Source organism: Bos taurus, chromosome 10 (assembly GCF_002263795.3).
Source record: "Bos taurus isolate L1 Dominette 01449 registration number 42190680 breed Hereford chromosome 10, ARS-UCD2.0, whole genome shotgun sequence".
Taxonomy (NCBI): domain Eukaryota; kingdom Metazoa; phylum Chordata; class Mammalia; order Artiodactyla; family Bovidae; genus Bos; species Bos taurus.
The window spans coordinates 76,090,672-76,103,890 of record NC_037337.1 but is presented as its reverse complement, the minus strand read 5'-3'; the positions used below and the strand labels follow the sequence as shown (position 1 = coordinate 76,103,890).

At 41.4% G+C, this 13,219-nt stretch overlaps 1 protein-coding gene across 11 annotated transcripts in view; it reads right to left on the bottom strand.

Moving 5' to 3' along the window:
• Positions 1-13,219, bottom strand: part of SYNE2 (spectrin repeat containing nuclear envelope protein 2) — a 323,751-nt gene that overhangs the window by 282,999 nt on the left and 27,533 nt on the right. Inside the window, exon 1 of one of the 11 annotated variants that reach the window (XM_024997771.2) lies at positions 888-5,310. The exons of the other annotated variants lie outside the window; for them this stretch is intronic. The gene's annotated coding sequence lies outside the window, so the exon portion shown is untranslated. Of the gene's footprint in view, positions 1-887; positions 5,311-13,219 lie in introns of those variants that run through there. 11 annotated transcript variants of the gene reach the window in all.

Sequence of the window (13,219 nt, the reverse complement as noted above, 5' to 3'; positions counted from 1 at the left end):
AGTGAGAAGGTAGGGCTTCAGCTCTACAGTTAATGACTCATTCTTCTAAAAAGTTAACATCTAAGGAGGAAGTACATTGTATATGTTAGAAACAGTCATTCATTTTTTTTCCCAGACCAAACTTTTAGTTATTTTCTTGAACAACAAATTAAATGAGGATTCTCTAAAACATGTATCCTAACTGATTTCCTCTTCTCAGATCATTTTACATTTGCAGATTTTAAACTATTCTGCCATCTGTTGACCCATTATGAATCAAATAAGTTATTAATAAAGTTCATAATAAGTGGTAAATATGATATAAAACAAAACATCATTAAGAAATATTCACTGTAAACATTTTTAAATTGTAATAAATTCTTCTTAGGTTAGATAGGAGAGGTGTAATGGTTGAAAGATCCCTAGATGTAGAATTGGAAGAACCTGGAATTCTACTGAGGTTAGACAGGAGAGATGAAATGGTTGAAAGAGCCCTAGACGTAGAGTTGGAAGAACCTGGCCCTGGTCCCAGCTCTGCCACCGACCTCATGGCCTTGATAAATCATCAGCTTCTCCAAGGTCCCGTTTCTTCATCTGTGAAATGATTCTGTTTGAGCCAACTCATAGGCTTTCACATTCTTGCCAAAGAATCTAACCCGAAGTTCTCTGCTGTGCATTTAAAAACTCTGGATTACAAGAAATAATATTCCTGGAGGAACGTTTGAAAGACTGAACACTCTCCATTCCTGGATGTGGTCTTTGGATCCGGTCCAGCCACCAGGGAGCTGTGAACTTGAACTGTATTGTTTTATTCCCCCCAGAGAATCGCTTTTATTAAAACGTACTCTGGCATAATCCCGTAAGCCTTACCGAACAGGATATTATAGAAAACAGTCAAAGAGACCTACCGTTGTACTTCTTACACAGGAGTTCAGGAGGACAACCTCCTTTTATGAGAACACAGTGTGGAAAATTTTCGGGTCTCAGTACCAAGAAAAACTGTGACCCTGAGCATTCATTCTTTTAATCTAATGACCATGTTATTTTTATAAACAAAGTTTCCCTCTATTTATTTTGGCTGGTATAGCCCAGATCTAGCAACTACAAATGACTTTACAGAAAACAAGGTGCTCCCCACTGGCTTTATGCATTTACTCATTTTTTCCTTGCTGCAATACCCTCGCCAGCTTTTTTTCTATTGAATTTTGTTTCTCGGCAAACTGCTTCAAACTTTCTCTAGAATAAGAGAGAATACAGATAAGTGAGTTAAATGAACTCAGACTTGCTTGACATTGCTGGACAATGTCAGTCTTGTTGGATACAATGAGACAACATATGTAGCATGTTGAAATTTACAAAGTGAGACACAAATGCAAGTTGTTCTCCATTGGTGAGAAAGAAAAATGTATTAGTGGAGGATGAAGTTTATGTGCTTTTAGTAAGTGAGATCTTCTTAATATTTTTCAATGTCCAGTTGCTTGAAGATATCTAGATCCCAGTTGTAAGCTCTAGGAAGAGATCTAATTTATAGACAACACAGTGAAGCATTCCTAAAACACTAGGAATGACTTTGTGACCCACTCTATTAGTCATGTTCTGTTTGCCCCTCTCCCATCTTCTTGAACTAAGTACATATCACCTGTAGCCTCTTTCCCATGGAGACCCTGAGTCAGTGGGGAGTCTTAACCTAGAAGCAATGGATTAGCAACACCTCTAGGGGAGGTGGAGGGCTTCCCTGGTGGCTCAGATGGTAAAGAATCTACCTGCAACTTGGGAGATCCAGGTTAGATCTCTGGCTTGGGAAGATCCCCTGGAGAAGGGAACGGCTACCCACTCCAGTATTTTTGCCTGGAGAAATCCATGGACAGAAGGAGCCTGGTAGGCTATAGTCCATATTGGACATGACTGAGTGACTACCACACACACACACACACACACACACACACACACACGGTACTAAAGGGCACAAATTGGTTTATTATTCACAAAAAATATATATTCTTAAGAACTCTTTGCACTCAAGAACATGTTTTCAATAATTGCATTCTTTGTGAATATAGTCCTACTCTGCCTCTCCCACATGTCCCCACTCCCGGACCATCAGTCTCCTCTTGAAGATCAGCAGTCCAGGATCTGAGGGTGTTTTTATTCCTCTCTGCCCCAGTCCCCTCCCATTACAGCAGCACAAGCACAAATTGGATGTTCCATAAATTGCTGGCACATAAAAATGAAAAGAGGACAACTTAAACACCATCTATTAAATACAACTTCAAAAAGCCATTAAAATCATTATATATAAATAGCTGAAATTTTCCAAACAAACAGTGTAAAGAAACGGAATTAGGTAGCTCCACTTGCCATTCAGGAAACTGGCTACTTCCCCAAGAAGTAGCTGTGTGACTAACAGATCAGTTACTCTGGTCCCCACTCCAGGAATAACTTCAGCCCTGCACCCAGGCAAGACAGCAGGAGCCCTGTCTTGATCACCTAGATCACCTAGTTCTTACTAGTCTCTTCCCAGGATTTCATGTCAGAGTAAACTGCAAGCATCCTGGCATTGCGGCAGAGGCTGTAGGTCCTGAAATGTCATTCCTGCTCACATGGAGAAACCCTCACAAATTCCACTGCTGAGGGAGGAGCAGATCCATTGGCCCTGGGTCTTCTTGAGACTCTGGACTGTGAGCTCTAAGAAAGGGACTACGTATGGCTCACTGTTGTATCTTTGTCCTCTAGCACAGTATGTGGCACAAAGTGTTCCACAATAAATGTTTGAGGAACGAGTAAACAACTGAACAAATGAGAGCGATGTAATGGAGGACACTGTCTCTACAACTCTCATTTGCCTGGTAGGAAGCCCTCCATTAAATTTCTTTTTTTAATAATTTAATGCTAGGAAATATTTCATTTCCTTGGAGACATGGGTTGGATTTTCTTGTGGTTGTTTTTGTATTATTTTTGTTATTGTTTTCCTTTCTGAAAACAAGAACCATATAATTAGTGTTCCTTTTTCACTTAGGATGTCTAGAAACACAGAGCTAACTCTAAGGTCAAATTGTAGCAATTACGTTGGTGCTAGTTATATCTGTTTTTCCCTGGCCTTTATCTTGTTTTTTTGTTTTTACTTTTCATTGACATACAGTCTCTTTCTCATATATATTTGCTGTGGTCATCTTGAATTCTTTGTGAACAGGGTAAAAAAATGAAAAAACTAAATAACCAAATAAGGAAGCAAACCAAAACTCAGAAAGTGTATTTTACAAGGATGTCTTCTAATACATACACAAATAAAAATAATTCTGAAATTCAGGTCCTCCTGGGTCACAAGGTATTTTTAAAAAGTTATAATATCCTCTTTGATATCTCCTTTTGAATTGTTTCCTTTCCTTCCACTTTTGACAAGATTGTTTTTTTCTCCCCAAATGGCCAGAATCCTTGGCCACAAAAAAGTGAACTGTCCTCAAGCGTCTTCTGAAATGTATCTTAAGGTAAAATGCCTATTTCCACTTATAATAATTTTTTTCTTGGATTTTTCAAGGTTCCAGAGGAACTGTGGTCCCAAACCATTCTGGAAGAAAAGGAGGGATGAAGAAGACAGATGAATTGTATTAAATTTACCAAGCCTTACTAGTACTACTGAGCTGTGGCCAAAATGGTTGCATGTTCACTGGCCAAATCCTGAAATGACTGAAACGTCTGGGAAAACGTCCTAGTTGGACATTTCAGGTGCTGCCTGGTGAGTGCAGGATCTCACTCTGATTGTAACAGGATTTCTGTCAAGTGTTTCAAGTAACATAGCTGTATGTGCAATTTTGTTTCTGTTGGGAAGCATTTCCCCATGGATGAAGGATTCGTGGGCTGTCAAATTCCAAATACTGGTATCTCCAAGACATTTAAAATAAATATTTCTCAATTTGAAATGTTTGCGAGCAAATACAACAGCCAGAAATATGCTGGCTGTTAAGATGAGAAATTTGTTTCTGAAATGTACTATTCCTTTAGAAAAATATTTGCCAACTTTAGTGGCAGCTGCAGAAATGTTTTCACACTTTGAAATTAACTCACTATTAAAAATGGGAAAAGGAAGAGTGATTTGCTTTTTCCTTTTGGCTTGCACTACTACAACCAACCCAAATGACACACATATTCATCAACAGATGCACCAGCTGCTGCTTGGCCAGGTACCCATTCTTTCTCTTTGACCATGTTCTTACAGAGGAAATTCACAGAATTAACCTTTTTCAGATAAGGGTCCCCTTTGTCTTACACTGACTAAGTTCCACTATCAGCCTTCAATCACACATACATGACTGCTAAGTTTCTTGCTTAACTTAGAAGCTTTCTGATCCAGTTTTATTCTACTACTCAAGCTTTAGATAAATATTATAAAAGCATGAACTAAATTCATGGAGAGTTAAGCATTCCATGTAAGACTGACTGTTATTAATTCATTCAGTTAACAAATATCCACTGAGTGCTTACTACTTGCCTGGCACTGTATCAGTTACTAGGAATGTAAGATGAGTATGTGGGAAAGATCCTCCAGAGATAAGACAGTGCGCTTGGGATGCATAACTGACAGCAGTCACTAATTGCCTGGGGGAATCCAAATAAGCAAGGCTTGTCCTAACATGCTTATCAGAAAAGGAGCAGGTTCTACCTTCTCACTCTGAAGATTTTCCTGGTAAAGCAGGTTCAGTTCAGTCGCTCAGTCGTGTCCGACTCTTTGCGACCCCATGAACCGCAGCACGCCAGGCCTCCCTGTCCATCACCAACTTCCGGAGTTCACCCAGACTCACGTCCATTGAGTCAGTGATGCTATCCAGCCATCTCATCCTCTGTCATCCCCTTCTCCTCCTGCCCCCAATCCCTCCCAGCATCAGAGTCTTTTCCAATGAGTCAACTCTTCGCATGAGGTGGTCAAAGTACTGGAGTTTCAGCTTTAGCATCATTCCTTCCAAAGAAATCCCAGGGCTGATCTCCTTCAGAATGGACTAGTTGGATCTCCTTGCAGTCCAAGGGACTCTCAAGAGTCTTCTCCAACACCACAGTTCAAAAGCATCAATTCTTCGGCACTCAGTCTTCTTCACAGTCCAACTCTCACATCCATACATGACCACAGGTAGGACCTGGCAAATATAGACTAGTGGATGAGGGGGCTGGCTAGGACAACTGAATCTAGTCAAATTACTAATCATTAGTAAGGGCAAAAATAAGTTTGCTCCTCTAATCCAACACCACAATAGAGTTAAGAAATGGAATCAATGGAAGAAAATATTTGCAAATGATGCAACCAACAAGGGATTAAAAAAACAGATAAAAATTGTGCTTAATAGAAAAACAAACAAAAAAACAAACCAAGGGACTAATCTCCAAAATATACAAACAACTTTAAAAAAAAAAAAAAAAACAGAAAAATGAGCAAAAGACCTAAATAGGTATTTCTCCAGAGACATACAGATGACCAAAAAGCACATGAAGAGATGTTAAACATCACTCGTTATTAGAGAAATGCAAATCAAAACTGCAATGAGATATTACCTCATACCAGTCAGAATGGCCATCAACAAAAAGTCTATGAACAATAAATGCTGAAGAAGGTATGGAGAAAAGGGAACCCTCCTACACTGTTGGTGGGAATATAAATTGGTACAGCCACTATGGAGGATAATATGAAGGTTCCTTAAGAAACTAAAAATAGAGCTACCGTATGATTTAGCAACTACAGTCCTGGGCATACATTCAGAGAAAAGCCATAATTTGAAAAGATTCATGCACCTCAATGTTCATTGCAGCACTATTCACAATAGCAAAGACACAGAAGCAACCTAAATGTCCATCAACAAAGGAATGGATAAAGAAGATGTGGTACATATATACAATGGAATATTACTCAGCCATAAAAAAGAATGAAATATTGCCATTTGTAACAATACAGATATACCTAGAGATTATCATACTAAATGAAGTAAGTCAGACAAGGACAAATATAATCTGTTATCATGATATGTGGATACTAAAGAAATGATACAAATAAACTTATTTCTAAAATAGAAAAAGATTCACAGACTTAGAAAACAAACTTCAGATTATTATTAATAAATGGAATAGTTGGAGGGGAGATAGATTTGGAGGTTGGGACTAACATATATATACTGCTACTGCTACTGCTGCTAAGTCGCTTCAGTCGTGTCCGACTCTGTGCGACCCCATAGATGGCAGCCCACCAGGCTCCCCCGTCCCTGGGATTCTCCAGGCAAGAACACTGGAGTGGGCTGCCATTTCCTTCTCCAATGCAGGAAAGTGAAAAGTGAAAGTGAAGTCGCTGAGTCCTGTCCTACTCTTAGCAACCCCATGGACTGTGGCCCACCAGGCTCCTCTGTCCATGGGATTTTCCAGGCAAGAGTGCTGGAGTGGGGTGCCATTGACTACCATACATAAAATAAAGAAAGACCTACTATATAGCACAGGGAATTCTACACAACACTCTGTAATAACCTAAATGGGAAAAGAATCTGAAAAAGTATAGATGTATATACATGTATAACTCAATCACTTGGTTTACACCTAGAATTAACACAACACTGTAAATCAACTATACTCCAATATAAAATGAAAGTTAAAAAAATATAAAGAATGTGGTTAGTATTACAAAAAATAGATTCAAGTTTTATAGAGAGTAAAAAAAAATTTTTTAATCTAAATTATGTACCCTATAAAGATAAAAAGTCAAACTGTAGTTTAAATTTATTTCCTGCAAAATGGAATATACAATTTCTTTACTTTTATGAGGGTTTTTTGGAATTTTAACTGTATGTATTAAAGTAAGTTGTAATGTCAAGTTTTAATTTTTTTAACTAAAAAATGAGAAATCTATCCACAGCCCCAACATACAAATACCACCACTCCTAATAGTTTGGTGAGTTTTTAGACTACTTTTATCTGTAACACAGGCTTTTTGTTTTCATAGCTGGAGTTTCAGCTTTAGCTGAAATTTTTCTTTATTCTGCTAAATATTAAACATAAGCATTTCCATGTTATAAGTCTTCATAAACATCATTTTAATGCCTACATTGTATTTTGATGGTACACAAAAATTTGAATCAGAAAAGAATACCAAGGGTTAATCTCCTAAAACTTATCAAGACCAGAAAAAAAAAGTTGTTATTGTTTCAGTTCAGTTAAGTTGCTCAGTCCTGTCCAACTCTTTGCAATCCCATGGACTGCAGCATGCCAGGCCTCTCTGTCCATCACAAACTCCCAGAGTTTACTCAAACTTATGTCCATTGAGTCGGTGATTCCATCCAACCATCTCATCCTCTGTCTTACCCTTCTCCCGCCTTCAATCTTTCCCAGTATCAGGGTCTTTTCCAACGAGTCAGTTCTTCGCATCAGGTGGTCAAAGTATTGGAATTTCAGCTTCATCATCAGTCCTCCCAGTGAATATTCAGGACTGATTTCCTTCAGGATGGACTGGTTGGACTCTTCCTGAGAGTCCAAGGGACTCTCAAAAGTCTTCTCCAACACAACAGTTCAAAAGCATCAATTCTTCGGTGCTCAGCTTTCTTTATAGTCCAACTCTCACATCCATACATGACTACTGGAAAAACCATAGCTTTGACTAGATGGGCTCTGTTGGCCAAGTAATGTCTCTGCTTTTTAATATGCTATCTAGGTTGGTCATAATTTTCTTCCAAGGAGCAAGCGTCTTTTGATTTCATAGCTGCAGTCACCATCTGCAGTCATTTTGAAGACCCCCAAAATAAAGTCTGTCACCGTTTCCATTGTTTCCCCATCTATTTGCCATGAAGTGATGGGACCAAATGCCATGATCTTAGTTTTCTGAATGTTGAGTTTTAAGCCAACTTTTTCATTCTCTTTTCTTTTTTTTTTTAATTTTCTTTTATTTTTTAACTTTACAATATTGTATTGGTTTTGCCATATATCAAAATGAATCCGCCACAGGTATACATGTGTTCCCCATCCTGAACCTTCCTCCCTCCTCCCTTTCCGTACCATCCCTCTGGGTCGTCCCAGTGCACCAGCCCCAAGCCTCCAGTATCGTGCATTGAACCTGGACTGGCGACTCGTTTCATATATGATATTATACATATTTCAATGCCATTCTCCCAAATCAACCCACCCTCTCCCTCTCCCACAGAGTAATTTACCCAGAATGTATTAATGGGCAGCATGCATATTTCAGGCACTATGCTGTATGGTCAGCAAGATAGTCAATCCTGGGAAAAATGGTCTCCAAGGCAAGAGGGATACATAATCCCTCACCTTATTTGATCCCTGGTCATTGTTACCACTGTCCTTCAGCTCTGTTCTGTGTAGATTAAATCAAATAATTAAGTGAGTTATACCATGAGACTAATTTTCAGGAGGACAGGAATGGTGAATGGGCAGCAATAATAAGGACCCAGGCTCATGTGAGTTGGCGAAAAGCAAGTCTGGCCTCAATATCTCTGCCCATGGTGAGAGAAGCAAGGACCAGCACACATGAGCTGATGGATGGCTATCAAGTAAAGGACAATGATTACCATGCAGGCTTAGAATACCCTAGTTGCACTAAGTCTGGTCTGGGAAGCTGAAAGGTCTTTGAAGAGGCAATGCCATGTTGCAGAATTATTCCTAGACTACATGGAGAAGGAAATGGCAACCCACTCCAGTGTTCTTGCCTGGAGAATTGCAGGGATAGGGGAGCCTGGTGGGCTGCCATCTATGGGTCGCACAGAGTCAGACACGACTGAAGCAACTTAGCAGCAGCAGCAGCAGCAGAAGTGGTTTACAAGGGCTTTCCAGGTGGCTCAATTGTAAAGAATCTGTTTGCCAAGCAGGAGACATAGGCCAGAATCCTGATCCCTGAAGATCCCCTGGAGAAGGAAATGGCAACCCACTCCAGTATTCTTGCCTGGGAAATCCCATGGACAGAGGAGCCTGGAGGGCTTCAGTCCATGAGATCGCAAAAGAATAGGACACAACTTAGCAACTGAACAACATCAGTGGTTTACAGACCTGAGTTCTGTTCCTCATTCTGGCCCAAAAATAGAGAATGCATTTAACAAATCTGAACCCCAATTTTCTCATCCATAAGGGTAGAACTAGACATTCTCTAAGAGCACTTCCAGCTAAATAAACCTGTGATTTTATGAGGCTGTAAAAAGTAGATTCACAGTCCACAAAAGTACCAAATCCAGCCATCTTACCATTTTAAAAAGCATTATTTCAAACAATAGGAATGAATAAAAAATAGTTCCTTGCTGCTCTAGAAGTTATATGCCTTCCAGTTCAGGTACTGAGCTATTTTGAGTTGTCATCAATCCTCAGTCTGGCTGGCAATGCCAACAAGGCCAGGGCAGGGGCAAGCCTCTGGATTGTCCAGGAGGACAATCAGCTATGTTATCTAACATGGCCCCAGGATGAACACCTTCTCCATGGACGCAAAGAGTGAGTCTGATGGGTACAAATTGGCTTTTCTAGTGCTAAAGTTCAAAATATCACCTTAAATGACTGAAAATCACACTCTCATTACATGATATCCTCAGACAGTATCTCTTTCTTTCTCTCTTTGGACACTAAGTCGTGTCCAACTCTTGAGACCCCATGGACTGCAGCCTGCCAGGCTCCTCTGTCCATGGGATTCTCCAGGCAAGAATACTGGAGTGGGCTGCCATTTCCTTCTCCAGGGGATCTTCCTGACCCAAGAATCGAACCTGGCTCTCCTGCATTGCAGGAAGATTCTTTACCAACTAATCTATGAGGGAAGCCCTCAGACAGTATGGAAACTAGCAAACAAATTCTGTTATTGAAAACTTATTTTCATTCTCAAAATGATCACTATTTCTATGCTGTTAGGGTTTTCTTTATAAGTTTTTTAATAATTAGAGAATAGTCCATGCCATTTAAAGACACAAAATTAATAACACTACTACCCCAGTGGATTTCCTAGGTAGCTTGGTGGTAAAGAATCTGCCCGTCAATGCAAGGAGATGCAGGTTCAATCCCTGGGTTGGGAAGATCCCCTGGAAGAAGAAATGACAACCCACTCCAGTATTCTTGCCTGAAGAATCCCATGAGCAGAGGAGCCTGATGGGCTACAGTCCTTAGGATCACAAAGAGTTGGACACAACTGAGCATGCATGCATGCACCCCAATAAGTATAAAATAGTCTGTCAAACAATTTAGACACTTACTTACAAAATATAAAATATAAATGCATCCAGTAGGTAAACAATGGAGAAGGCAATGGCACCCCACTCCAGTACTCTTGCCTGGAAAATCCCATGGATGGAGGAGCCTGGTAGGCTGCAGTCCATGAGGTCGCTAAGAGTCGGACACGACTGAGCGACTTCACTTTCACTTTTCACTTTCATGCACTGGAGAAGGAAATGGCAGCCCACTCCAGTGTTCTTGCCTGGAGAATCCCAGGGACGGGGGAGCCTGGTGGGCTGCCATCTATGGGGTCGCACAGAGTCGGACACGACTGAAGCGACTTAGCAGCAGCAGGTAAACAAACTTTGCACTTAATAATTGCCTTTGCACCTAATAATCACAAAATGCACTCTTAAAATCACCTCTATTCTACCTACCTCATGAAATCAAAGTCTATGACTTGAAAAGTAAAAAGGAAGAAAACACCATAATAAGTGGGCAACAGAGCATTCCACCCTGCCTTACAGGCATTAGAGTCAATTAGTCTTACCAAAAATAATTATTACTCTTCTGAAGATCAGAAAGCCAAAAAGGAAAAAAAAAAAAAAGTACCATCAGCTTTCAAAACCCAGGCACACATCAGTCCGTCCCCTTCCTTGATACAGGATATTACACAGAGGTGATAAGACAGTGTATCTGCTTGTATGGATGGCTTGGTAGGTAATGAGCCCATGCAACTGTGCATTTGGAATCTTGTTCAAATCAGGGTGTGTTAAAGCAATCTTCACCCTGTGAAATGGCATCAATATCTGTCCATGCTAGTGCACGGTTGTAGGGCTCAGTCACTGGAAAGCAGCAAGATCCTATGTTGGTGCTGGGGAGGAGAGGTGGGTGGCCAAGCACAATTAAGGAAATAGCACCCATGCAATTTGCTTACTCTCAGAATATCTTCCCTCCGCTTCAGTTAAGTGTTCAATAAATGTAAGCTGAATACCTCCAATGAACATGCAGCCAATATATAGCTAACAGCTCTACCTCCACAACTAACAATGCCACATAGTCCAAGTAGAACAGGTGACTTCACTTCTGGCCATGAAGGAGTTCCAGGATCCAGAATTAAGTTTCTTCTAGAATAATTTTTTTAAGTAGGAAACAATGATTTTAAGAGTGCAACGGGCAATGTGGAGGGTCATCCTTCTGAGAGGGAGATAAGTGAGGTGAGCCCCAGGACTGCTCCTGCTTTCTACCTGGAGACAACATGCAGACTTCAGTGCTTCAAGTGCCTGCACTCTCAGTTGTGACCGACTCCTCACAACCCTATGGATGTAGCCCGCCAACCTTCTCTGTCCATGGGATTCTCCAGGCAAGAATACTGGAGTGGGTTGCCATTCCCTTCTCCAGGGGATCTTCCTGACCCAGGGATTGAACCTGGGTCTCCTGAATTGCAGGTGGATTGTTTACCATCTGAGCTACCAGGGAAGCCCCAAGCCAATGCCTTCTAGTATTTGATGTGTGTTGTGCATGTGTGCTTCGAGAGGAACACCAAATAAAGCTCAGCAACCCACTGAGATCAGAATTCAGAAAGGCCGAGTGGGGCAGGGTTAGGCAGGGGACGAGGGTGAGTTGCAAAGTGGCTCCAGAACAGCCTCTCTTAACCCAACAGTGGGCTCTGGAAGTGAAATGCTTTTCAGAGTCATCTTGAGTTGGGTGAGGGGGTCATCACACTCTGACTTCATCAGTCACTGGATGTGGGGCCTCCATCACCATGCACCCCTGGGAAAGGGCATAACACCAGGTGAGGTGGTTCACTGCTCCTGAGGCAATCCCTGAAAGGCTGACAGCTCTCCCAGAGGCTCCAAGATCTGGATGGAGCTCTTAAATTAATCAGTCTAGTGATTTTTCTTCCCTGCTTAAAACACTTTAGAGGCTCCTCCTCACAACTTCCAGGCTCGTCAAGACCTAGCACTTTCCTCCTTCTTCATCCCCAACTCCTGACACTCTCCACACGGGTGCAGGCTACAGACATGGCAAGCGAGTTGACGCTCTCCTTAATGCCCCGTGTCCTCTCTCACCGTTCTGTCTTTGCACATGCTGTTTCTCCTACCCAAGCCCAGGGGAGTGAGGAAATCTGCCTTTGGGCTCCCTACACACCCCATACCTCAAACGCAGCACAAATATCCCAACTGTCAGGTCTCCGTGTCTGAGACCCCATCTGAACCATAAGCTTCTTGTGAGTACCACTTCCTTCTGTGTAGCCGCAGCAGCAGATACCAAGTCTGACGCAAGTTCAGTTCAGTCGCTCAGTCGTGTCCGACTCCTTGCGACCCCATGGACTACAGCACGCCATACTCCCCTGTCCATCACTGACTCCTGGAGCTTGCTCAAACTGATGTCCATCACGTCGGTGATGCCATGCAACCATCTCATCCTCTGATGCAAAGTAGACACTCAATAAATGTGTGAGGAGTCAGTGGAGGGAGGGAAGAATAGAACCAATAAGCATCCTCACCAGATGCCTCCTACTGACACTGTGCCTCAACCACTTCTCCCTTTTCCCCACAAAGCTGCTGTACCCCCCCATTCTCTAATCCTAGAAATTTTACCTCATTGTGGTCTATGACAAAGTCCATTTACTTCATTTAATTTACCCTCAATTTTCTCTTTTGTCTGAGATGGTTGAGGAGTGGGAAGATGCTCACAGACATGTCTGGCCCCGACATCTTGGCCATGGCCTGACTCTAAGCTTTGAGCTTCATGGCTGCTTTTCATCTCCTGGGCCAGACTAAGGGAACCCACCCCTCAACTCTCCCCTGGTCATCAACCATCACCCAAGGCCCCTTCACAAAATTCTCTTCCTGATGCCACAATATATTTTTTTCACTTCAAAAAAATTCAGTAGTCTCTGTGTTTTAAGCAACAGAAACAGTTCTACATTTCTATTTCATCACAGAAAACATCAGGTTCTGGTTTAGGAAAACTTTTTCCCAAATTCAAAATACTTCTGAAGGGAAGGGATATTTATCATCTGATAGAAATTCCCTTTTTCTTTTTTGGTGCATGTTCAGCCTTTATTAACTGTCAATTA